Source organism: Pongo pygmaeus, chromosome X (assembly GCF_028885625.2).
Source record: "Pongo pygmaeus isolate AG05252 chromosome X, NHGRI_mPonPyg2-v2.0_pri, whole genome shotgun sequence".
Lineage (NCBI taxonomy): Eukaryota > Metazoa > Chordata > Mammalia > Primates > Hominidae > Pongo > Pongo pygmaeus.
This window is the reverse complement of record NC_072396.2, coordinates 83,819,263-83,844,558: the sequence shown is the minus strand read 5'-3', so window position 1 is coordinate 83,844,558 and position 25,296 is coordinate 83,819,263. Positions and strand designations below refer to the sequence as shown.

General features: G+C 36.4%; 1 long non-coding RNA gene across 2 annotated transcripts in view; it reads left to right on the top strand.

Annotated features, from left to right (window-relative positions):
- The window catches only part of LOC129024947 (uncharacterized), a 50,246-nt gene that overhangs the window by 22,845 nt on the left and 2,105 nt on the right, over positions 1-25,296 (top strand). Inside the window, exons 2-6 of one of the 2 annotated variants that reach the window (XR_008497141.1) lie at positions 1,842-1,938; positions 18,142-18,255; positions 20,045-20,111; positions 20,203-20,310; positions 20,917-21,068. This is a non-coding gene — a long non-coding RNA (uncharacterized LOC129024947). Of the gene's footprint in view, positions 1-1,841; positions 1,939-18,141; positions 18,256-20,044; positions 20,112-20,202; positions 20,311-20,916; positions 21,069-25,296 lie in introns of those variants that run through there. The other variant, XR_008497142.2, reaches the window with a different exon arrangement.

Genomic DNA, 25,296 nt, shown 5'->3' with positions numbered 1-25,296 from the left:
GAAAGGAAAAATAATATATTTTTCATCTATATTAGTGATTTTGATTTTCATCAGAGTTGGATTTTCCCTCCCCCATCCCAAGTGACTTTTGGCAATGTCTGGAGATGTCATTGGTTGTTACAACTGAGAGGAGTGGGTGCTTCTGACATCTACTGGATAAAGGCCAGGGATGCTGCTGAATTTCCTAGAATTTATAGGACAGCCTCACAAAGAATTATCTGGCCCCAAATTGAGAAACCTTGGCAAACCATGTGTGTGTGTGTCTGTGTGTGTGTGTACATATACATATTTGTGTGTGTATATATAAGGACATATAACTTAGTCACCAAGCTGAAATTGTTAAATCTTACAAATTTCAGGTGTATTTTATATTAAAATTACCCAGAAATGTACACATATTCACTTATTTACAATTCTAGGTATATCTAGAATTTATAGCCTGGAAACTACTCAGGGCAGCAAATTTATTCCTGTCATTATCCATAAATAAGGCATTGAATTAAAGCCATGAAACCAGTGAGAAATGAACAAGATAGCTTTAGTTTTGGTAAAGAAACCATTCTTGTTTTCTGATAGCGATATTATCAAGCCAAAAGTCAGCCCTTTAAATCGTATCATGTGTGTGCACTTTTCAAAAAAAAAATAGATAAAAAGGAACCTTCCATCGTTTTTGTAAATGTCCTAAAGAAACACAGAAACAAGGTTTTAAAAAGTATATTTTACCTTTTTTCAGAGGTCATTTACCTTTTTTCAGAGGTCATAAAATACATAGAGTCTTTAGGCATTGAATTAGAGCCATGAAGCAACTGAGAGATAAAGAAGATAGCTTAATTTATTATTTAGTTTTGGTAAATTAAGCAAGCCATTCTTGTTTTTAATAATGATACAATCAATCCAAAAGCCAGCCCTTTAAACCAATACCTTAGTGATTTAGTCATTACATAATCTGGTTGGTTTTTAAATAATTTGCAGCACTTTGTCATATATATGTGCATATACTTCATATTTATTTTTGTTTGTAACATGAAAATGAAAGATTTATGGTATTCAGTGTGGTTTTATTTATGGGAGTGCTTTTATTCCTAGTTTTTTAATGATTTCTTTTTAATTAAAAAGTTTTAAAATAATTTTAGATTTAAAGAAAAGTTGTAAAAATAGTATAGCAAGTCCTTGTATACCTTCTACCAAGCTTTTGCTAATGTTAATGTCTTACAGAACCATAGTATAATTATGAACATAAGGAAATCAATATCACTACAAGATAAATAACTAAACCATAGATCTTATTTGGATTTACCAGTATTTGCATTAACGTCCTCTTTCTGTTCCAGGATCCTACGTGGCATTTAGTCACCATATCTCCTTAGTCTCCTCCAGTCTGTGATTGCTTATTCAGTCTTTCCTTGCTTTTCATGAATTTGACACTTGAAAAGTACGCTAGTCTGTTATATCAGATGTCTCTCAGTTCAGGATTGTCCCATGTTTTCTCTTGAGTAGATTAAGGTTATATTTTTGGCAACCATGCCCTCTCAGTTTATCATTTCAGAAGGTAAATTATACTGAAATGTTTTATCACTGGTGATGTTAACCTTGGTTAAGTGGTATCTGCCCGGTTTCTCCACAGTAATTTCTCCCCTTATAATCAATGGTTTCTATTAATTTGATATTTTTTAACAGAAAACAAGTGTAGAATAAAGAAATTGTTCCAGTTCCTCAAAAGCATTGTGACTAGTTGGTTAATATTAATCTTACATGTTTTATAATTTTAACATCTTGTTTACAGGTAGTTATGTTGGGGAAATAACTTTTTGAATAGCCTTATCCTTAATGGCTCTTTTCAGAGCCATTATTTTACTTGAAGTTTGCTGCAAAAGAACTTAATAGGAATGCCAAGAAACGTGATAAAGAAGAAAAGGCTGAAAAGGCCAAGATTAAAAGGTAAGTCACTTTTAATATATTTACTTTTTTAACTCATGAAATGAGCACAATTAATCATGGAACAATGATTAATTATACACAGTTTATTTCATGTGAAGAAAGATTAATATATTTAGCATTCTAAGCCAAGAATCCATTTAAATAAATTCCTTATTATCCTACATAGTTAATAATGGATTTTTTTATTACTATGTTTAATTGCACATACTATTTGTATGTGCAATTATGGCCCACAAGGCTAAGTTGCAACTATGCTATATTATGTACATCTAAAGACTATCCTTTGATTTATAGCTAAAACCACTTACTATGAAGTATAAAGCCTATATCTAAGAATAATATCAAACATTTTTTACTAATTCTTAAATTTTTACGGGTTCTAAAGTTTTATATCTAAACATTGCATTAATGTTTACTGTGATTTGTGTATTTGCTAGGAGGATTCACAGAACTCAGTGTATAGTTGTACTTATGTCTATGATTTATTAGAGTAAAAGGATATAAAGCAGGATCAACAAAGGGAAAGTGTATATAGGGTGAAGTCTGGAGGATCCAGGTCCAAGCTGGCAAGATTCCTTTCCCAGTGAAGTCACATGGAACAAGCTTATTTCCTCCAGCTACTTATCATGATACATGTGAAATGTCTACCAGGGAAGTTCCCCTGGGCTTAAGAGTTACCAGTTTTTATCAGTAGTCAGTCATGGGCACATTCTGCCTGGCACATACCAAAATTCCAGATCCCCAGAAGGAAATCAGGTGTTTGGCATAAATCACCATTGTTTGTACAAACAGTTTAGGTACAGTGAGCCACTCTTATCAATTCTGGGAATCTTCCATAAATCTAAGTTCCTAGATGCCAGCCAAGTGTCAAACGTCAAGTAGGCCTACCTGAGGATAGTAGTAGAAGGTATGCTATGCTAATTCTTTTCTGTGTGTATTTATAGATCTATTTTAGTTTAATTATTACCTTAGATATTCAGATATATAATAGTGTATATCTAATCCTTAAAATGAGTCAATTGAGTCACTTAGGGTATTTTGTCTATACTCTTAGTTGAGAACACTTTATGAGAGGAAAACTTCTAGAAAAGGATATGGAAGTCTTTAGGCTGAGTCTGCAGAAAAAGTAAACTTAAAGTTGATGTATTAGGATTATCCCTTTCTAAAAACATGGGCCAAATATTGCAAAGAAAGAAACCCCAAAAAGGTTTCTGGTCTAATATTTTTGTATACTGAGGAGTTTAGAAATTATTAAGAAATGTGTCAAATCTCAGACAAGCACAGCAGTATTAAAACATGCAATTTACTCCACCATATGCAATCCTAATTTTCTATTTTGTGGTTGACTGACAAGGAGTAGTGGTTCCTTAGGATGTGTCTAGTGCATTGCAATTCTACTCTTGCAACATTTCTTTGCAGTTTACTTTGCTTTTTCCTCTAGTTTTTCAGTCCTCATCCTCCTTTACCTGTTAATTTTTCCAAACTTCCCAACACATGGCCTACAACAATCATTTTTTATTAAAACATATTAAAGTCACTTTTCATTGAAATGTACTCACAAAGGGTTTGATTTCAAAATGTGTAAATCCATATAACAACATATGTTTGATGTGGATCTAATATAGAAATTCATAAAAATAAAACCATATACATACTAGAAGAGAAAATGAGGGGTGAATTTTTTTACAGTCTTGGAGGAAGGGCTGCAAAACACAAAACCCAGAAGCCAAAAAAGAAAGACTGATAAATTTGACTCTGTTGAAAAAAAATTCTATACATCTAAAAATGTAATTAAAAGAAAAATACCTGGGAATGAATATTTGTAGAGCTATTAAAGCTTATCTGTTTAATATGTAAAGAGCTCTTAAACTAATTAATAAGAAAATGGCTAACAATTTATTAAAAATTAAGCAAAGCATATAAAATAAAATGTCTTTTAAACGCAAAAGAGCTTAACCTTACTCAGTCTTTAAATGCATTACTTTTAAAATATAAATTAAGATACAGAGGCGAAGCAAGATAGTGGAATAGAAAGCTCCACCAATTGTCCTTACCCCCCAACCCCAACAAGGACACCAGTTAACAACTAACATTACGCAGAAAAAATTACCTTCATAGAACCGAAAATGAGGTGAACACTCACAATACCTGTTTTTAACTTCATATTGCTGAAAGAGGCACCAAAGAGATAGAAAAAGCAGTTCTGAATCTATGACACCACCCCTTCCCCACCCCTGGCAGCTGCAGCCTGGTTGCAGAGAGCATCTCTGGGCACTGGGCGAGGGAGAGGACAGTAGTTATAAGGCATTGAACTCAGTGCTGTTCTGTTAAAGCAGAAAGGAATTGCAGACCAAACTTAGCTGATGCTCACCCACACAGGGAACATTTAAACCATCCCTAGCCAGAGGGAAATGACCAATCCCAGGGGTCTGAACTTGAGTGCCTGCAAATTTCATCACTTAGGGTCAAAGTGCCCCTGGTATCTAGGTAAACTTGAAAGGCAATCTTGGCCATAAGAACTGTAACTCGGCCAGGCACGGTGGCTCACGCCTGTAATCCCAGTACTTTGGGAGGCTGAGGCAGGTGGATCATGAGGTCAGGAGTTAAAGACCAGCCTGGCCAAGAAGGTGAAACCCTGTCTCTACTAAAAATACAAAAAATTAGCCGGGTGTGGTGGCAGGCACCTGTAATCCCAGCTACTCGGGAGGCTGAGGCAGGAGAATCACTTGAACTCAGAGGGCGGAGGTTGCAGTGAGCCAACATCGCACCACTGCACTCCAGCCTGGGTGACAGAGTGAGACTCTGTCTCAAAAAAAAACAAAAAAAACAAAAAAAACAAAGAACTGCAACTCTTAGGTGAGTCCTATGGCGGAAGTAGGCCCAGAGACAGTAGACTGCGGGGACACACGACACACTGAAACACCACCTGGGGCAGTCAAGGGAGTGTTGGCATCACCCTTCCCTTAATTGCAGGCTGCACAGCTGGTGGCTCCAAAGGAAACCCCTTTTGCTTGAGGAGAGGTAGTGGAAGAGTAGGACAGACTTTGTCTTGCATCTTGGATGGCAGCTAAGCCACCACAGGATAGGGCACTGGTCAGAGTCATGAAACCCCTGTTTCAGGCTCTAGCTCCCAGACAGCATTTCTAGACACACTCTAGATCAGGAGGGAATTCACCGTCTGGAAGGGAAGGACCCATTCCTGCCAGCATTCATCACCTGCCAACTGAAGAGTCATTGAGCCTTGAATAACCAGCGGCGATACCCAGGTACTACATTGAGGGCTTGTTGAGCCTCTGCGACTTGCTGGCTTCAGGTACCAACACTGCCATGGGGGTTAGAGCACCAAGTGGGCTCTTGGGGTCCCCTGTGTCAGGACTTGACTCTTGGACAGCATTTCTGAACCTGCCCTGGGCCATAGAGGAGGTCACTACCCTGAAGGGTGAGTCCCAGGCCAGGCGGTATTCATCACAAGCTGACTTAGGAGACCTCAAGCCTTAAACAAACATCAATGGTAGCCTGGCAGTACTCCTGCTGGCTAGCTGTGGCTCTGACTATGGGGTGAGGCTCCTCTGTCTTTGGAAAGGGGAAGGAAGACTGGGAAGGACGGTGTCTTGTAGTTTGAGTGCCAGCTCAGCAACATTACAGTAGAATACCAGGTAGACTTCTAAGGTTTTTGACTGAAGTTCCTGACTCCTGGACAGCACTTTTGAACTCACATGGGGCCTGGGGGACCTTGCTGCACTGAAGGGAAGGATATAGGCCTGGCTGGCTTTTCCAACTGCTGATTGTAGAGCCCCAGGTCCTTGAGCAAACATAAACAGTAGCCAGGGAGTGGTTATAGCAGGCCTTGGGTGACAACCAGGGCTGTGCTGGCATCAGGTCTGGCCCCATGCAGTCATACTGGTAGTATGACACAGAGTTGCTTGTGTCACTCTACCCCCAGCTGTAGGTGACTCAGAACAGAGAGAGAGAGAAAGAAACTCTATGTCTGGGAGAATATAAGGGAAGAGAACAGAAGTCTCTGTCTGGTAATTCAGAGAATTCTCCTGGATCTTGTTTAAGGCCATCAAGATGGTACCTCTACGAGTCTGCAAGCACCACAGGGTTATGGAGCTTGGGGTGCCCCTTAAAGCAGAAACAGCTTAGATCACAACACTCAAGTCTTTTCAAATATCTAGAAAGCCTTCTCAAGAAGGATGGCTACAGATGAGACCATACAGTGAAAACTACAATAAATACCTCATTCTTCAGTGCCCAGACACCAAAGAACATCTACAAGCATCAACACCATCCAGGAAAACATGACCTCAACAAATGAACTAAATAAGGTACCAGGGACCAATCCTGGAGAAACAGAGATATGTGACTTTTCAGACAGAGAATTCAAAATAGCTGTGTTGAGGAAATTCAAAGAAATTCAAGATAACACAGAGAATAAATTTAGAATTCTATCAGATAAATTTAAGAGAGATTGAAATAATTAAAAAGAAGCAGAAATTCTGGAGCTTAAAAATACAATTAGCATACTGAAAAATGTATCAGAGTTATTTAATAGCAGAATCGATCTAGTAGAAGAAAGAATTAGTGAGCTTGAAGACAGTCTGTTTGAAAATACACAGTCAGAGGAGACTAAAGGAAAAAAAGAATAAAAAAATGAAGCATGACTACAGGATCTAGAAAAATACCCTAAAAGGGCAAATGTCAGAGTTATTGGCCTTAAAGAGGAGGTCAAGAAAGAGATAGGGGTAGAAAGTTCATTGAAAGGGATACTAATAGAGAACTTCACAAACTTAGAGAATGGTATCAATATCCAAGTCCAAGAAGGTTATAGAACACCAAGCTGATTTCACCAAAAGCAGACTACCTCAAGGCATTTAATAATCAAACTCCCGAAGGTCAAGGATAAAGAAAGGATCCTAAAAGCATCAAGAGAAAAGAAACAAATAACATACAATGGAGCTCCAATACAGCTGGTAGCAAATCTTTCAGTGGAAACCTTACAGACCCAGAGAGAGTGGAGTGACATATTTAAAATGCTGAAGGATAAAAACTTTTATTCTAGAATAGTGTATCTGGCAAAAATATCCTTCAAACATAAAGGAGAAATAAAGACCTTCCCAGACAAACAAAAGCTGAGGAATTTCTACCAGACCTGTCCTACAATAAATGCTAAAGGGAGTACCTCAATCAGAAAGTAAAGGATATTAATGAGCAATAAATAATCACCTGAAGGTACAAAAATAACTGGTAATAGTAAGTACACAGAAAACCACAACATAATATAACACTAACTGTGGTATATAAACTACTCTTATCCTAAGTTGAAAGACTAAAAGATGAACGAGTTGAAAATAATAACTACAACAACTTTTCAAGACATAGTACAATAAGATATACATAGAAACAATAAAAAGTTAAAAAGTGAGGGATGAAGTTAAGGCAAAGTTTTTATTAGTATTCTTTTCACTTGTTTGTTTATGCAAATAGTGTTGTTATCAGGTTAAAATAATGAGTTACAAGATAGTATTTGCAAGCCTCATGGTAACCTCAAACCAAAAAACATGCAGTGGATACACAAAAAATAAAAAACAAAAAATTAAATCATCACCAGAGAAAAATCATCTTCACTAGAGGATGACAGGAATGAAAGAAGACAGAGAAGATTACAAAAGAACCAAAAAAACAAGTAACAAAATAGCAGGAATAAGTCCTTACTTATCAATGATAACATTGAATGTAAATACACTAAACCCTCCAATCAAAAGACATAGTTTGGCTGTATGGATGAAAACAAGACCCATTTATTTATCTGTTGCCTACAAGAAACATGCTTCACCTATAAAGACACACATAGACTGAAAAAAAAAAGGATGGAAAAAGATATTCCATGCCAATGGAAACCAGAAAAGAGCAGGAGTAGCTATAGCTGTATAAAACAAAATAGATCTCAAGACAAAAACTATAAGAAGAGACAAATAATGTTACTATATAATGGTAAAAAGGGGTCAGTTCATCAAGAGGATATAACAATTTAAAATATATATGCACCCAACACTGAAGCACCCAGATATATAGAGGAAATATTATTAGAGCTAAAGAGATAGACTAGCCCCAATACAATAAAAGCTAGAGACTTTAACAGCCCACTTTCAGAATTTGATCAATCTTCCCAGGGAAAAATCAGCAAAGAAACATTAGACTTAAATATTCACTACTGACCAAAAGGTTCCAATAGATATTTACTGGACATTTCATACAAGAGCTGCAGAATACACATTCTCTTTCTCAGAACATGATCATTCTCAAGGACAGACCATATGTTAGGCCACAAAACAAATCTTAAAACATTAAAAAAAAAAACTGATGAGTTAATGGGTGCAGCACACCAGCATGGCACATGTATACATATGTAACTAACCTGCACATTGTGCACATGTACCCTAAAACTTAAAGTATAATAATAACCAAAAAAACAAAAAAAACTGAAATAATATGAAGCGTCTTCTCTGACCACAATAGAATAAAGCATCTTCTCTGACCACAATGGAATAAAACTAGAAATTAATAGCAAGAGGAGTTTTGGAAGTTATACAACCACATGGAAATGCTCCCAGAAGACCAGTAGGTCAATGAAGAGATTAAGAAGGAAATTGAAATATTTATTGAAATAAATGATAATGGAAACATACCAAAACCGGTGGGATACAACAAAAGCAGTACTAAGAGGGAAATGTATAGCTCTAAGTGCCTACAACAAAAAACAGGGAAAACTTTACATAAGCAATTTAATGGTGCATCTTAAAGAACCAGAAAAGCAAGAGTAAATCAAACAAAAACAGTAGAAGAAAAGAAATAATAAAGATCAGAGCAGAAAGAAATGCAATTGAAATGAAAAAAAGGACAAAAGATCAATGAAAAATTGGTTTTATGAAAAGTTAAACAAAATTGTCAACGTTTAGCCAGACTAAAAAAATAGAGAATATCTAAATAAAATAAGAAATGAAAAAGGAGATATTACAACTGATACTGCAGAAATGCAGAGGATCATTAGTTGCTACTATGAGCAAAAATATGCCAATAAATTGGAAAAATCTAGAAGAAATGGACAAATTCCTAGATGTATACAGCCTACCAAAATTGAACCAGGAAGAAATCCAAAACCTGAACACACAGATAACAAGTAACAAGATAGAAATCGTAACAAAAATTCTCCCAGTAAAGCCTGGGACATGATGGCTTCACTGCTGAATTATACCGAACATTTAAATAACTAATAATACCAATCCTACTCAAACTATTTTGAAAAATAGAGGTGGAGGGAACACTTTCAGACTCATTCTTTGAGTCCAGTATTACCCTGGTACTAAAACCAGACAAAGACACATCAAAAACAAACAAACAAAAAACATACACAAAAAAAACTACGGGCCAGCATCACTCATGAATATTGATGCAAAAATCCTCAACAAAATACTAGCAAACCAAATTCAACAGTAAATTAGAAAGGGCATGCATCATGACCAAGTAGGATTTATTCCTGGGATACAGGATGGTTCAACAAACACAAATAAACTCATGTGATACATTATATCAACAGAATGTAGGATAAAAATCATATGATCATTTAAATTGATGCTGAAAAAAACACTTGATAAAATTCAACATCCGTTCATGATAAAAACAAACAAAAAAAAACCCTCAAAAAACTGAGTATAGAAGGAACATACCTCAACATCGTAAACACCATATAGGACAGACCCACAGCTACTATACTTAATGAGGAAAAAACCGAAAGCCTTTCCTCAAAGATCTGGAACACGACAAGGATTCCTATTTTTACCATTGTTATTTGACATAGTACTGGAAGTCCTAGTTAGAGCAATCAGATGAGAAAGATACAAAGGGCATACAAGTTGGAAAGGAAGAATTCAAATTATCCTTGTTTGCAGGTGATATGATCTTATATTTGGAAAAATCCAAAAGATTCCACAAGGAAACTGTTAGAACTGATCAGGAAACTCAGTAAAGTTGCAGGATACAAAATAAACATACAAAAATCAGTAGCATTTCTCTATGCCAACAGTGAACAATGTGAAAAAGAAATTTAAAAAGTAATCCCATTTACAGTAGCCACACAGAAAATTAAATACCTAGGAATTAACCAAAGAAGTGAAAGATCTCTATAATGAAAACTAAAACCTTGATTAAAAAAATGAAGAGGACCAAAAAAATGGGAAAATATTCCATGTTCATGGATTGGAAGAATAAATATTGTTAAAATGTCCACACTACCCAAAACAGTATACAGATTCAGCACAATCCCTGTCAAAATACCAATGACATTCTTTACAGAAATAGAAAAAACAATCTTAATATGTATGGGGAACCACAGAAGATCAAGAATAGCCAAAGCTATGTTAAACAAAAATAACAAAACTGGAAGAATGACATTACCTGACTTCAAATTATACTAGAGGTATAGTAACCAAAACAGCATGGTACCAGTATAAAAACAGACACACAGACCAATGGATCAGAATAGAGAACCCAGAAACAAATCCACACATTTTTGTCAAACTTATTTTCCACAATGGTGCCAAGAATGTACACTGGAGAAAAGACAGTCTCTACTTTAAATGGTGCTGGGAAAACTGAATAGTCATATCCAGAAGAATGAAACTAGACCTTTATCTTTTTCCATATACAAAAAATCAAAGTGGATTAAGGACCCTTAAATCTAAGACCTCAAACTATGTAACTATTACAATAAAACATTTGGGTAAATCTGGACATTTATCTGGGCAAAAAATTCCTTGAGCAGTACTGTACAAGTCCAGGCAACCAAAGCAAAAATGGACAGATGGGATCACATCAAGTTAAAAAGCTTCTGCACAGCAAAGGAAACAATCCACAAAGTAAAGAGACAACCTCCAGAAAGACAGAAAATATTTGCAAATTACTCATCTGACAAGGGATTAATAACCAGAATATATAAGGAGCTCAAACAACTCTATTGAAAAAAAACTAATAATCCGATCACAACATGACCAAAAGATTTGAATAGACCTTTCTCAAAAGAAGACGTACACATGGCAAACAAAGGTGCTATAAACATCATTGATCATCAGAGAAATGTAAGTCAAAACTACAAAGAGAAATCATCTCGGTTCAGTTAAAATGGCTTATGTCCAAAAGACAGGCAAGAACAAATGCGAGGATGTGGAGAAAAGGGAACTCTTGTATACTGTAGGTGGGAATATAAATTAGTACATCTGCTATGAAGAACAGTTTGGAAGTTCCTCAAAAAACTGAAACTAGAACTACCATATTATCTAGCAGTCCCACTGCTGAGTATATACCAAAAAGAAAGGAAATCAGTGTATCGAAGAGAGATGTGCACTCCTATGTTTGTTGCAGCACTGTTTACAACAGCTAAGATTTGGAAGCACCTTAAGTGTTCATCATCAGATGAATGGATAAAGAAAATTTACATATACGCAATGGAGAACTACTATTCAGCCATAAAAAGACTGAGATCCAGTCATTTGCAACAACATGGATGGAACTGGAGATCATTGTGTTAAGTGAAATAAGCCAGGCACAGAAAGACAAAAATCACATGTTCTCACTTATTTGTGAGATCTAAAAATAAAAACAATTGAATTCATGGACATTGTAGTAGGATGGTTACCAGAGACTGGGAATGGTAATGTGGGGCTGGGGCAGATGTGGGAATGCTTAATAGGTACAAAAATAGTTAGAAATCATGAATACAACCTACTACTTGATAGCACAATAGGGTGGCTATGGTCAGTAATAACCATATGTTTTAAAATAAAGAGTGTAATTGGATTATTTGCAACTCAGCGGATAAATGCTTGAGGGGATGGATAACCCTTTCTTCATTATGTACTTATTTCATATTGCATGCCTTCATCAAAGCCTCTCATGTACCCCATAAATACATACACCTACCATGTACCCACTAAAAATAAAAATTATAAAAATTAAGTAAAATATAATTAAAATAGTATTTTTCAGGCTTATAAATATCAGAAAGTTTGCTAATATGCTTTGTTATCAAAGACATGGGGTAACAGGCACATAATACTTTGATGAGAATGAAAATTATTATAATTGTGGAAGGCAGTTTGGCAATGTCTCTCCAAATTGTAAATTCATATACTTTTTGATATAGTAATTCTATTTCTAGGACATTTTCCTGAAGACATATTTGCATATGTTTATGGACATGCCAAGTTTCATCTTTATAGCATCATTTGCCATAAACAGAAAATAAACAAAAATAGATAGAACCCTCTTGCTCATTATATTATGAAACTGTCATATAATAGGGTAATACATAGACATTGAAAATACTGAGATAAGCATGTATATTGAAACGGAATACTGCTAATGAGAAAAGCAAGGTGAACAGTTGTCCATCTATTCAACAATGCCAGTTTCTCTACTCTCTTGCCAACATTAGATATCAAAAAACTAGTCTTATGCCAATATGATTGGTGAAATAAGGTATTTCATGGTTTCAGTTTGTATTTCTTGTGAATAAGTTTGAGCATCTTTTTATGGTTGGACATTTTTATTTGTTTGTGACCTACTTGTTCATAACCCTTGTGTCTTCTTTTCTTGTTGTTCAAATTTTTTAACTAATTTGAGAGTTATAAATTTTATGATCATGAAAAAAAGTGATACCTTTAAAAGCAGACACATAGATCAATGGAACAGAATGAAGAGCCCGGAAATAAATCCACATGGATGGGATCGATCAGGGAGATGAGGGTAAGGAGTGAGGACCACACCAGGTTGAAAAAGCCTATATGATAAACATCAATATTTAATGAGATTGGGGATAGAAGGTGGAAAAAGGGGAACCAAAAAGGTTCAAAAAGGAACAATCAGAGAAGTAGGAAGGAGAACCAGGAGTAAAAGCGGTGTATTGGAAGCCTGGGGAGAAGGGAGATTCAAGGAGAGAATGAATGATTGGCAGGACAAAATCTAGCAAGTAAGAAGGTTAAAATAAAGCCAGTAGAATGACAGTGATGACCTTAGGAAGAGCAATTTCAGTGGAGTGAAGGAGGCAAAATCCAGGTTACAGCAAGTTGAGGTATGAATGAGAGGTAAGAATGGGAAGATAGATACCCTTATCACCCTTATTTCTTCCTTGTACTACAGACTCTCATATCTGGCAATCATTTTGTCATCTCTCCTTGGGTATCTAACAGGCATCACAAACCTAATATTTTCAAGAACTAGAATGCTTGACTTCCACTCCTGTTTACACTAAAACATAATCATTACTGTTCTGCTGCAGTATTTTCCATTTTAGTTGATAGCAACTCTACACCCATTTGTTTAAGCCAGAAGCCAGGGAGTCATCATTACTTACTCTTTTACCCCACATCTAGTTCATAGCAAGTCTACCTTCAGAATATATCCTGAACCTGACTAGGTCTCACCACCTCCATTGCTAATATCCTAAGCCAAATCACATCATTTCTTGTCTGCCCTACTGCCCTGAGCTCTCAGCTGGTCTCTCTGCATCTACCATTGCCCCCTATGGCCAATTATTTCCTCAATAGCCAGACTGGTCATTTAACAGTAGATCATGATCATGTCGTTGTGCTGCTTAGAGCCCTTCAGTGTCTTCCCAATGCACCTAGAACAAAATCCAAAATCCTTACCATCAAAGCTCTAAATGATCTGGCCCTGCATGCAACTCCAACCTCATATCTTACTACTTTTACCTTCAGTCACACTACTCCAGCACACAGTGGACTTCACATTTTTCCTGGAACACATCTCCCTTAACCTTGTCTTGAGGACTTTGCATTAGGCATTTCCTCTGCCTGGACAGATTTTTTTTCCCTTCAGATTTTTGCAGGGCTGTTTCCTTCTGGCCATTCAGTTTTCAACCTAAATGTTATTTCCCTCAAGTTACCTTTCCTAACTACCCAGCCTAAAGTGGCCCATCTACTCTATTACCCTACCCTGTTGTCCTGTTTTATTTTCAATAAAGGACTTGCTGCTAATATAATTGCCTTGTTTTTTTTTCATTTTTTTTTGGTCTCTTTCTACCAGTGGGGACCTTGTCCTACTCAGTTTTGTATCCCCAGCGCCTGATACATAATAGGCATTCAATGCGTGTTAGTAGATATACGAATGGATGAAAGGACCTGCCTACCCCCTTTGCTATTATTTATATTGTGATTAGCTATTTTTTGAAACTTGATTTTTTAGATTAATAAAACAGTATTCTATCATATTAATATGTTACCTAATTTTCCTTTTATTATTGGACATATAAGTGATAGCTAACCTATTTTTTGTTACTTTAAATACCACCATAAGTGAACATTCTTTTTTTTTTGCATTTTTTAAAAGTAGAAATTTAATTGAAGTAACATGCAGAAATTATACAAGTACAGCTTCTTGATGAATTTTCACAAATGATATAAGCATTTAGATGAGAAAACAGAACTTATCAGAATATAAAGCTCCTTATGCCCCCTTAACAGGCACTACTCCATCAAGAGTAACCTCCCTCCTCACTTTCAAACACCACAGATTAGTTTTGTCTTTTTTTGAACTTTTACATAAGTGGATTTACATGGCATAAACCCTTTCGTGTCTGGCTTCCTTTTGCTCAGCATATATGTGGGATTCATTCATATTGTTAAGCATAATTGCAGTTTCTTCAATCTCCCTTCTATGTAGTGTTAAGATTTTGTTTGGGGTTACATGGAACCTATAGACAAATTTGGGAAGAACTGATATCTTTATGATGTCAAGCTTTCCAATATACGAGCATGATCCGTCCTTCCATTTATTGAGAATTCTTAAATTTTTCTTAGTGTTTTGTAGTTTTCAGTATAAGCACCTTTTTTTTTTTTTTTTTTTTTTTGGTGACAGGGTCTCCAGCCCAGGCTGTAGTGCAGTGGCATGATCACAGCTCACTCTATCCTCAACTTCCCAGGCTCAAGTGATCCTCCCAGCCCAGCCTCCCTCATAGGCAGGACCACAGGCACATACCACCATGCCCAACTAAGTTTTTTTTGTATTTTTTTGTAGAGTTGGAGTTATAAATCTTTATGTTAATCTGATTGTGTCCTTAGTATGAGTTCCTGGAAGTAAAATTGCTGGGTCAGAGAATATCTTTTGATTGTTATTTACATCTTGTGAAGTTGTTGAATTTAAAAGAGAAGATAATCCATGTGACTTGGTGATATTTCCGTAATCCATTTATTCTTTCCTTCTCTTAAGTGGAAATTTTATATTTTTTCTTCTCTTTTAAAACCTCAAAAAACTCCTCTCCCACTCTCACTTTCAGCTGATGACTGTGCTTTCTATTTCATTGAGAAATCTCTGACTACTATACTTACCTGCATCTCTGCCCAGAAACTCTCCCTTCCCTTCCCACAATACATGAACTGTCTATACTCCTAGCAAAGACCAACTCCTCCCTTTGTGTACTAGGTTCCATCCCTCTTTCCTACCAGATGTTACTGCCCTAGAATTTCTCTCTCCTGCATCACCAGTTTTACTCTTTCTCCTGAATCAATCCTATCAGCATACAAACATCCTTAAATCTTTTGTTTTTTATACTTTAAGTGCTAGGGTACGTGTACACAGGGACATCCTTAAATCTTTAAAAGCTGTCTCCTGACAGCCAGCGTGGTGGCTCATGCCTGTAATCCCAGCACTTTGGGAGGCCGAGGCAGGCGGGTCACCTGAGATCGGGAGTTCGAGGCCAGCCTGACCAACATGGAGAAACCTCGTCTCTACTAAAAATACAAAATTAGCCGGGTGTGGTGACACATGCCTGTAATCCCAGCTACTCAGGAGGCTGAGGCAGGAGAATCACTTGAACCCGAGAGCTGGAGGTTGCAGTGAGCCAAGATTGTGCCATCCATTGCACTCCAGCCTGGGCAACAAGAGTGAAACTTCATCCCAAAAAAAAAAAAAAAAGAAAAGAAAACCTGTCTCCTGACTCCATTTTAATCTCTTGCTATTCTTCCTTCTCTTTGTATTTCTTTTTATTTATTTATTTATTTATTTTTAAATTATTATTATACTTTAAGTTTTAGGGTACATGTGCACAATGTGCAGTTTTGTTACGTACGTATACATGTGCCATGTTGGTGTGCTGCACCCATTAACTCGTCATTTAGCATTAGGTATATCTCCTAATGCTATTCCTCCCGCCTCCCCCCACCCCATAACAGTACCTGGTACATGATGTTCCCCTTCCTGTGTCCATGTGTTCTCATTGTTCAGTTCCCACCTATGAGTGAGAACATGCAGTGTTTGGTTTTTTGTCCTTGTGATAGTTTGCTGAGAATGATGGTTTCCAGCTTCATCCATGTCCCTATTTTTACTTCCTGATACCTGCCACTACTTAACATACTATCTATTTTAATTATCTGGTTTATAGTCAGACTCTTTAACTAGAATATAAGCTCCATAACAACAGGGGTTTTTGTGTTTTGGGTTCACTACTGAATTCCACATGCCTAGAATACTGTCCAGCATTTGCTAGATGCTCAATAAATATTTGAATAAATGAATGTATGTATATTAAGACAGTTACCTCTAGGATATGAGACAGGGCAACTGGGGTAGGAGGAACACCTGATTATTAACTGTATGCTCCTTTCCACTTGAATACTGTACCCGTGTGCATGCATTTCTTTTATAATGTGAATTTTAAAACTAGCTAAAATAACAGAATTTAGGCACCAGACAAAAATATTTTAAATATATTTAAGGAGGAAAAGAGAGAATACTTCAGTAAAAGGCATTAGAAAACTATAGATCACTACATTATACTTTTCACCAAAATAAATGCTAAATTTAGTAATTAAAAGATTAAAATGCCAAAATTACCATGAGATACAGATGGATATTTTGAGCATAGTAAAAAACCATAAAGGAAATACCTGACTATAAAAGAATTAGACATTTTTATATCAGACATACACAAATTAGTAGTTCATCCAACAATCTAGAAAAGGCCATATATAACAAAAGGTAATTTTCGTATGAAATGTTCTTGCAAATTAATAAGAAAAATCCCAAGAAAGATGGACAAAGACACAAATGGCTCAAGAAAGAAGAAGTAGAAATGGGTAAGCATAAAAATTTTAACCTCACTTTTAAGCAAAGAAATACAACTGTCTACCACTTTTCACCTCTCAGATATATCTCATAATACCTCATATTGATGACTATGCAAGAGAAGCAGAAACTCTCTTATACTGCCGGAAGAGATGTAAGTCCCTACCAGAATTAGGTGTGGGACAATTAAAATTGTGCATACCTCTGCATCCAGTAATTCTGAATCTGGGAACTTATCTTATGAAGATTCTTGGAAAGTGTGTAGGGTTGCATGTACTAGTGTGATTATCACATTGCTCTTTATATTACTGAAGAATTGAAAAAATATATAATAATCAGGGATCCAATCTTCATTGTCAAATTTCAGTCACTTTTAAATTTTTGTTTTTATTTTTGTGGGTACATAGTAGGTGTATGTATTTATGAGGTGCATGAGATGTTTTGATACAGGCATGCAATGTGAAATAAGCACATCAAGGAGAATGGGGTATCCATCCTCTCAAGCATTTATCCCTTGAGTTACAAACAATCTAATTACCTTCTTGGTTTTGCCATATTAGAGGACCATGTGAGCTATTTATTTACTTTTTTTTTTAATTGACTTAACTTTAGCTCTGTCCTAAGCTTTTATACCAGAAAAAAACATGGATTTATGTTAGTTACATTATTTTCATATAACATTTAAATAAATGCATAGAAAATAAACTTACATCTATATAACATGTAGTATCATTTGCTGTACCATCAGTAGTGTTTGTAGCACATGAAAACCCTGGTTAATGGTACATCCTTACAGTTCAGTCTTTAGAAATAATGATGTAGTTATATATTTTTGACTTTAAAATATTTTTTTAAAAAAATGAAAAAAACAGGTTCCAAAACAGTATGTTCTATGTATGTACTTTTAAAATATATTTATATAGTAATAAATATATTTATGTACTTGGAATGCCCTATGCTAAAATATTAACAGTGGTAATGGATCAGTGATGTTATTATGGGCAATTTTTTACAGTTTTATGTTCTCCCCTTCCTTCCCCTCCCCTCCCCTTCCCTTCTTTTCGACAGAGTCTCTGTCACCCAGGCTGGAGTGCAGTGGTGTGATCTCAGTTCACTGCAGCCTCCGCCTCCCGGGTTCAAGCGATTCTCCTGTCTCAACCTTCTGAGTAGCTGGGATTACAGGTGCGTGCCACCACACTCGGCTAGTTTTTGTATTTTTAGTAGAGACGGGATTTCACCATGTTGGTCAGGCTGGTCTCAAACTCCTGACCTCATGATCCGCCTGCCTTGGCCTCCCTAAGTGCTGGGATTACAGGCGTGAGCCACCGTGCCCGGCCTATGTTCTAATTTCTTAAACTATCAATGAATATATATTTTCTAATCATAAGATTGAAAATTATGGGACTATACATTCTCCTAATAATTAAGTGCATAATTATTTCCTGAAAAGCTAATTATAAGCTCTTACAGGTTATAGGTTAATTTGGGGTTATTTTCCTTTTTTTAAAATATGTGTACTTTTGCTGTCTGTCTTTGCCAATATTTACTTTTGATCTTTGTTTTTGCCTTTATTTACTTTTGCTCTGTTTAAAACAGGCTATTCAGAAAGGCAATAAGGAAGCTGCAGGAATACATGCTGAAAATGCAATCCACCAGAAAAAGCTGGGGACTGTTGTGGGGTGGGGGGAAGGGGGAGGGATAGCATTGGGAGATATACCTAATGCTGGATGACGAGTTAGTGGGTGCAGCGCACCAGCATGGCACATGTATACATATGTAACTAACCTGCACATTGCGCACATGTACCCTAAAACCTAAAGTATAATAATAATAATAAATAAATAAATAAATAAATAAATGAAAAGAATGTTGAAAAAAAAAGAAAAAGCAAGCAATTGATTTCTTAAGAATGAGTGCTAGAGTTGATGCTGTGGCAGTCAGAGTTCAAAATGCAGTAACAATGGTCAGGGTAAGACTTGAGATCTATAAATAATAACTCTTGATTTAAGTTTAATAAGAGTATTGAGTTATCAGAACTCAAAATTTGTTGCAGGGTGCTACAGGGTGCTGGTAAAGGTGCAACATATTCAAAGTACTTGGTGAGGAAAGTGATTTTGGCAGTGGATTTTGAACTAAGATTTAATTGTCTTTTTAAAAAAACTTGTATTTTAAGTTCAGGGGTACATGTACAGGATGTATAGGTTTGTTACATAGGTAGATGTGTGTCATGGGGGTTTGTTTTACATATTATTACATCACCCAGGTATTAAGTCTAGTATCCATTAGTTATTTTTCGTGATCCTCTCCCTCCTCCCACCCTTCACCCTCCAGTAGGTCCCAGTGCACATTGTTCCCCTCTGTGTGTCCTTGTGTTCTCATCATTTTGCTTCCATTTATAAATGAGAACATGCAGTATTTGGTTTTCTGTTTCTGCATTAGTTTGCTAAGTATAATGGCTTCCAGCTCCATCTATGTCCCTGTCAGGGACATAGTCTCATTCTCATTCTTTTTAATGGCTACATAGTATTCTATGGTATATATATACCACATTTTCTTTATCCAGTCTATCATTGATGAGCATTTAAGTCGATTCCATGTCTTTGCTATTGTGAATAGTACTGCAATAAACATACATGTGCATGTGTCTTTGTAGTAGAATGATTATATTACTTTGGGTATATACCTAGTAATGAGATTCCTGGGTCGAATGCTATTTCTGTCTCTAGGTCTTTGAGGAATCACCACTCTGTCTTCCACAATGGTTGAATTAGTTGTCTTTTAATGAAGTGAAAAGTCAAAGAAATAAGATAGCCAATGCCTAGACTATAAATACATAACATTGTATATTCACTATTAAAGAAAAGGTAGACAAGTTTCATAAGTTGATTTGTAAGTAATATATTTAGGAGACTACAAAAACTTTGAGACTGTTTGTATCATAGGATACTGTTTGTTTTTATCCTCCAAATAGGCAACAAGTCCATGTGAGGCATAGTTAAGTCTGTGGGTGCTTCATTGAGGAGTAGAACCTTGAAAAGGTAAAAAAAAAAAAAAAAAAAAAAAAAGAATTATGTTCAGATAGCATCTTTTCAGTGTAAGTTTTTCTAATAACCATATTTATTTTTACAGACTTCTGCCTTGATGAACAAATTCGAACACCAGTTTGAAACACTGGATATTCAAACACAACAAATGGAAGATAAAATGAGTAGCTCTACAACCCTAACAACACCACAAGTAAGTATAGCTTCTCTACTTAGAATAACTTTTTAAAATTATCCCACTTCAAATTATAATGGTATTGTGAGCCTGAATGATCTCTAGAATGCTAAATAAACATGATGTGTCTTCACAATGATGGTAGGAAGTTACTGCTCATCCCCCAGATTCCTGAGGAGGCGTTTTCCCTAGCTTGGTTTGAAGTTCTGGGAATTGTACTGAGTTGTATGTCTAGAGTCTAGATCCTGGTTCTGTCTGACTGCCAGTGGTACTTATTGATGAAGGCCATTGTACTAGAGGCTCACTGATGCCAGTTGGTATTAGATATTATCCCATGCCTCAGCTAGTTCATCTCATTGCAAATATTCTTATGTTGCCTCCCTACTCTTTAGGTGTTTTATGTATGCATGAGTCAGAGGTGAACCAAATAGAAAATACAAGATGAATTAATTTTCAGAAAACTAGGATGTTTTCTAAACCTGGAACCCGAACAGAGACCTCCTACGAAGAAAATTAAAATTTGAAATTAGTTTGTGTGTGACACATGTCAGAAACAAAGTTTTGTAAAATTTAAATATTCAGATAGAAAATTTATTTCATTATCACTCTTCTCTCTGATCCCAGCACCTAACATGTGGTTAGTCAAATGAGAAGAGAACTTGTTATTACTACTTTGGATGCTAATATAGAAAAAAATATGATTTACAAAGTCGATTAAGAAGAAATCGACAGCTGTCCATCAACATTTTACCACAAACAGCTCTTTTCACAAAAAGGTAAATGATGAAAGAACAGGCTTATACTCAGGGTTTAGAGTTAAGAAGAAAGAATATATGTGTATATCTTAAAGTGAGGATATATTTAACAATTCTTTTATACCCTCCCCTAGAGCTTTGTTCCCCAAAGTGTGTAGGACAAGATTCAGGAGCACTCTTACAACCTGGAAGCTCATTAGGAATATAGAATTTCAAAACCCCACCCCCAGATATATTGAATCAGAATCTTCATTTTAACCAGATTCTGACATGATTTGTATGCACAGAGTTTGAGAAGCACTGTCTTAGAGTTTCTGATTTTTATTTGGTTACTTTAGGAATCCTGAGGTGATTTTATGATCAGTGAAGTTTAGAAAACCCAACTGCATTTGAAAGAACTTGAAGTCAGGACACTGGGATTTATTTTTTTTGCTTTTTATTTTTTTTTAATTTGTAATTGACACATAATTGTACGTATGTGTGGAGTACAGTGTCAGTGCATGCATACATTGTATAGTGATTAAATCAGCATTGTCATATCCATAATTTTATATGTTTATCACTTTGTGGTGATAACATTCAAAATCTTCTAGCTATCTTAAAATATACACTACGGTGTTATCAGTTATAGCCACCCTACTGTATAACACCAGAACTTATCCTTTCTGCCAAACTAACTCTGTACCCATTGACAAATTTCTGCTAGTCCTTCCTTTTACCAGCTCTTTTCCATCCCCAGCCCCTGGTAACCACTATTCTACTCTCTACTTCCATGAAATCAACTTTTTTTGAATTCCACAGATGAGTAAGATCATGCAATGTTTGTCTTTCTGTGCCAGGTTCCTTTCACTTAACCTTATACCCTGCAGGTTTATCCATGTTGAGCAAATGACAGGATTTTATTTTGTGTTATGGCTGAGTAGTGTATTCTATTATGTAGATATACCACATTTTCTTCATCTTTAGATGAACCAAGTTGATTGCATATTTTGGCTATTGTGAATAGTGTTGTAATAAACATGGGATTGCAGATATCTCTTTGACATACTAATTTCATTTTATTTGAATATATACCCAGGAAGGGGATTGCTGGATCATATGGAAGTTCTATTTTTTAATTTTTTGAGGAAACTACATATTCTTTTCCATTATATCTGTACTCAATTAATATCCTTACAAACAGTGCATAAGAATTCTCCTTTCTCCATATCCTCACAAGCAATTGTTATTTTTTGTCTTTTTGATAAGAGCCATTTTCACTGGAGTGAGGTGATATTTCCCTGTGGTTTTGACTCACATTTCCCTGATGATTACTGATGTTGAGCATTTTTTCACATACTTGTTGGCCATTTGTATGTCTTTTGAAAAATGTCTATTCAGGTCTTTTGCAACTACTTTCTCCCATTCTGTAGGTACTTTCTCCACTGTATTTATGTGTTTTTTCCTGTGCAGAAGCTTTTTAATTTGATGTAATTTATCTATTTTTACTTTTGCTGCCTGTGCTTTTTGGTTTGGTTTTTGAGACAGGGTCTTGCTCTGTCACCTAGGCTGGAGTGCATGGTGTGATTATAGCTCACTGTAACTTTGAACTCCTGGGCTCAAGCAGTCCTCCTGCTTTGGCCTCCTAAGTAGCTCGGACTACACAAATGTGCCACTACACCCAGCCAATTTCATTTTTTTTTTTTTTGTAGAGATGGGGGTCTCACTATGTTGCCCAGGCTGGTCTTGAACTCCTGGCCTCAAGCAGTTCTCGCACCTCAGCCTCCCAAAGGTGCTTTTTAAAAAACTATATTTGGGGGTACAGATGCAGCTTTGTTACCTGGATATGCTGCATCGCAGCAATGTCTGAGCTTTCAGTGTAACCATCACAGGAATAGACCTGTGCTTTTGGTATCTTATTCAAAAACTCCTTGTCTGATCCAATTTTATGAAGCGTTTTCCCCTGTTTTATTTTATTAGTTTCATAATTTAAGGTTTTTACATTTATGTCTTTAATCCATTTAGAGTTGAGTTTTCTATATGGTAAGAGACAGGGGTCTATTTTATTCTTCTACATATGGTTGTCTAGTTTTCCCAGCACCATTTATTCAAGAAACTGTTCTTTCCCCAGTGTATGTTCTTGGTGCCTTTGTCAAATACATGATGGCTGTAAACATGTGTATTTATTTCTGGTTTTTCTATTCTGTTCTATTTGTCTGTGTGTTTGTTTTTAGGCCAGTAACATGTTGTTTGGGTTACTATAGCTTTGTGGTGTATTTTAAAGTTAAGTTGTATTAATGCCCCCAGCTTGGTACATTTTGCTCATGATTGCTTTAACTATCCAGAGTCTTTTGCATTTCCATATGAATTTGAAGATTATCTTTTTTTTTCTATTTCTGGGAAAGTCTCTCTCACCTTGATGTTTGAAGGATAGGCTTGCTGGATACAGTAGTCTCAATTGACAGGCATTTTTTCTTTAGTACTTCAAGTATTTCATCCCATTTTCTCATGGCCTATAAGGTTTTTGCTAAGTCTACCAGCAAACCTATTGCAGTGCCTTTGTATACTATTTGCTTCTTTGTCTCACTGCTTACAGAATCCTCTCTTTGTCCTTGACCTTTGAGAATTTGATTATTTTTGTCTGAGGTGGTCTTACTTGGATTAAATCTGCTTGGTAATCTTTGACCTACCTGCATTTGGATATTTATGTCATTCTCTAGGTTTAGAATGTTTTTTGTTATTTTTTCTTTGAATAAGCCTTCTACCCCTTTCTCTTTCTTTACTCCCTCTTGAAGGCCAATGACTCATACATTTGCCCTTTTGATGCCATTCCATAGATTTCATGAACATTTTTCATTGCTTTTTCTTTTTTTCCTTTAGTTTCAAATAGACTGTTGTTAAGCTCACTGGTCCTTTGTTTTGCTTGATTAATTCTCCTAATAAGACAAGAATGCATTTCTTAAATCTCATTCACTGTATTTTTCAGCTCCAGGATTACTGTTTGATTATTTTAATCCCTTTGTAAAATTTCTCTGATATATTTCTGAATTGCTTCTCTTTGCTTTTGTGAAGTTTGTTAAGCTTACTCAAAACACCTGTATTGAGTTTTCTGTCTGAGAGTGCACACATCTCCATCTCTCCAGGGTTGTTCACTGTTATTTTAGTCTGTTTGGTGAGGTCATATTGCCCTTAATGTTCTTGATTCTTGTGAATGTGCATCGATGTCTGGGCATTGAAAAATTATGTATTTATTCCAGTCTTTGCAGTCTGGCCTTGTATGTCCTCATCCTTCTTCAGAAGGCTTTCCAGGAATTCAAATAAACATGACTGACTTTTGAATTCAGTAAGCTTGTGGTCACTGCAGCAGTTTCAGCACTAGAGGGTGCCCTAAGCTTAGGTTTGCTGCCACTCTCCTGCGGGCTTTGAGGCCTCCAGCCCTGATGGACTTGGGAAAATTCAGGGAGAGTTCCCTGGGCAAAGTCCCTCACTCACTTCTTTTCTCTCCAAGTGGAAAGAGTCTTTATCCATGCTATGCTGCCTGAGGCTGAGGGAGGGGTGAAGTGGATATATCATCTGTGGCCTCTGCAGCTGATGTCACAGTGTGTCAAACCAAAAGCCCCAGACCAGTGCATCACCAGGGCTCAGTCAAGGACTGCAGTTGTGATAGCCTTCCTGCCACTGAAATTTATTCAGAGCCTAAGGCTACTTTTGTCAGCTGTTGGTGAAGCAGGCTGCAACTTGGGTTCATCATGTTGGGACCACAGATTCCCATCTGGCCTGTGGCGGATGTAGGAGCTCCATCCTTGGGCACGAGCCTAGAATGAGGGGCCTTAGGGTTCTGCTTGGTGCTGTGTTTTACTGTGGCAGGCTGGTACTGATTCCAAGGCAAAGTCCCATGCACACTTCCGTCTCCCTCCCCCAAGCAGACAGATTCTCTCTCCATGCTGTGCTGCCTGCGGTTGCAGAAAGGGTAATGTAGGCAATGCGAGACTGTCCACCCTCCTTATTGCATCTTTTCTTGTGATTATTCCAAAACCAGGTACTGTGACCATTCACCTGGTTTCTTTAGCTCTTGTGAAGGTGTTTTTGTTGTTGTTGTTTGTTTGTTGTTTTTGTTTGGCATGGATAGTTGTTCAATTTGGTGTTCCTGCGGGGGGGTGTGATTGCTATAAGGTTCTGTTTCACTATCTTGGTTACTTTGATTTCTAGTCATCACTCTGCTTCTAATTAACTTTGGGACCTTGACTCAGAAACTGACTACCCCGGGCCT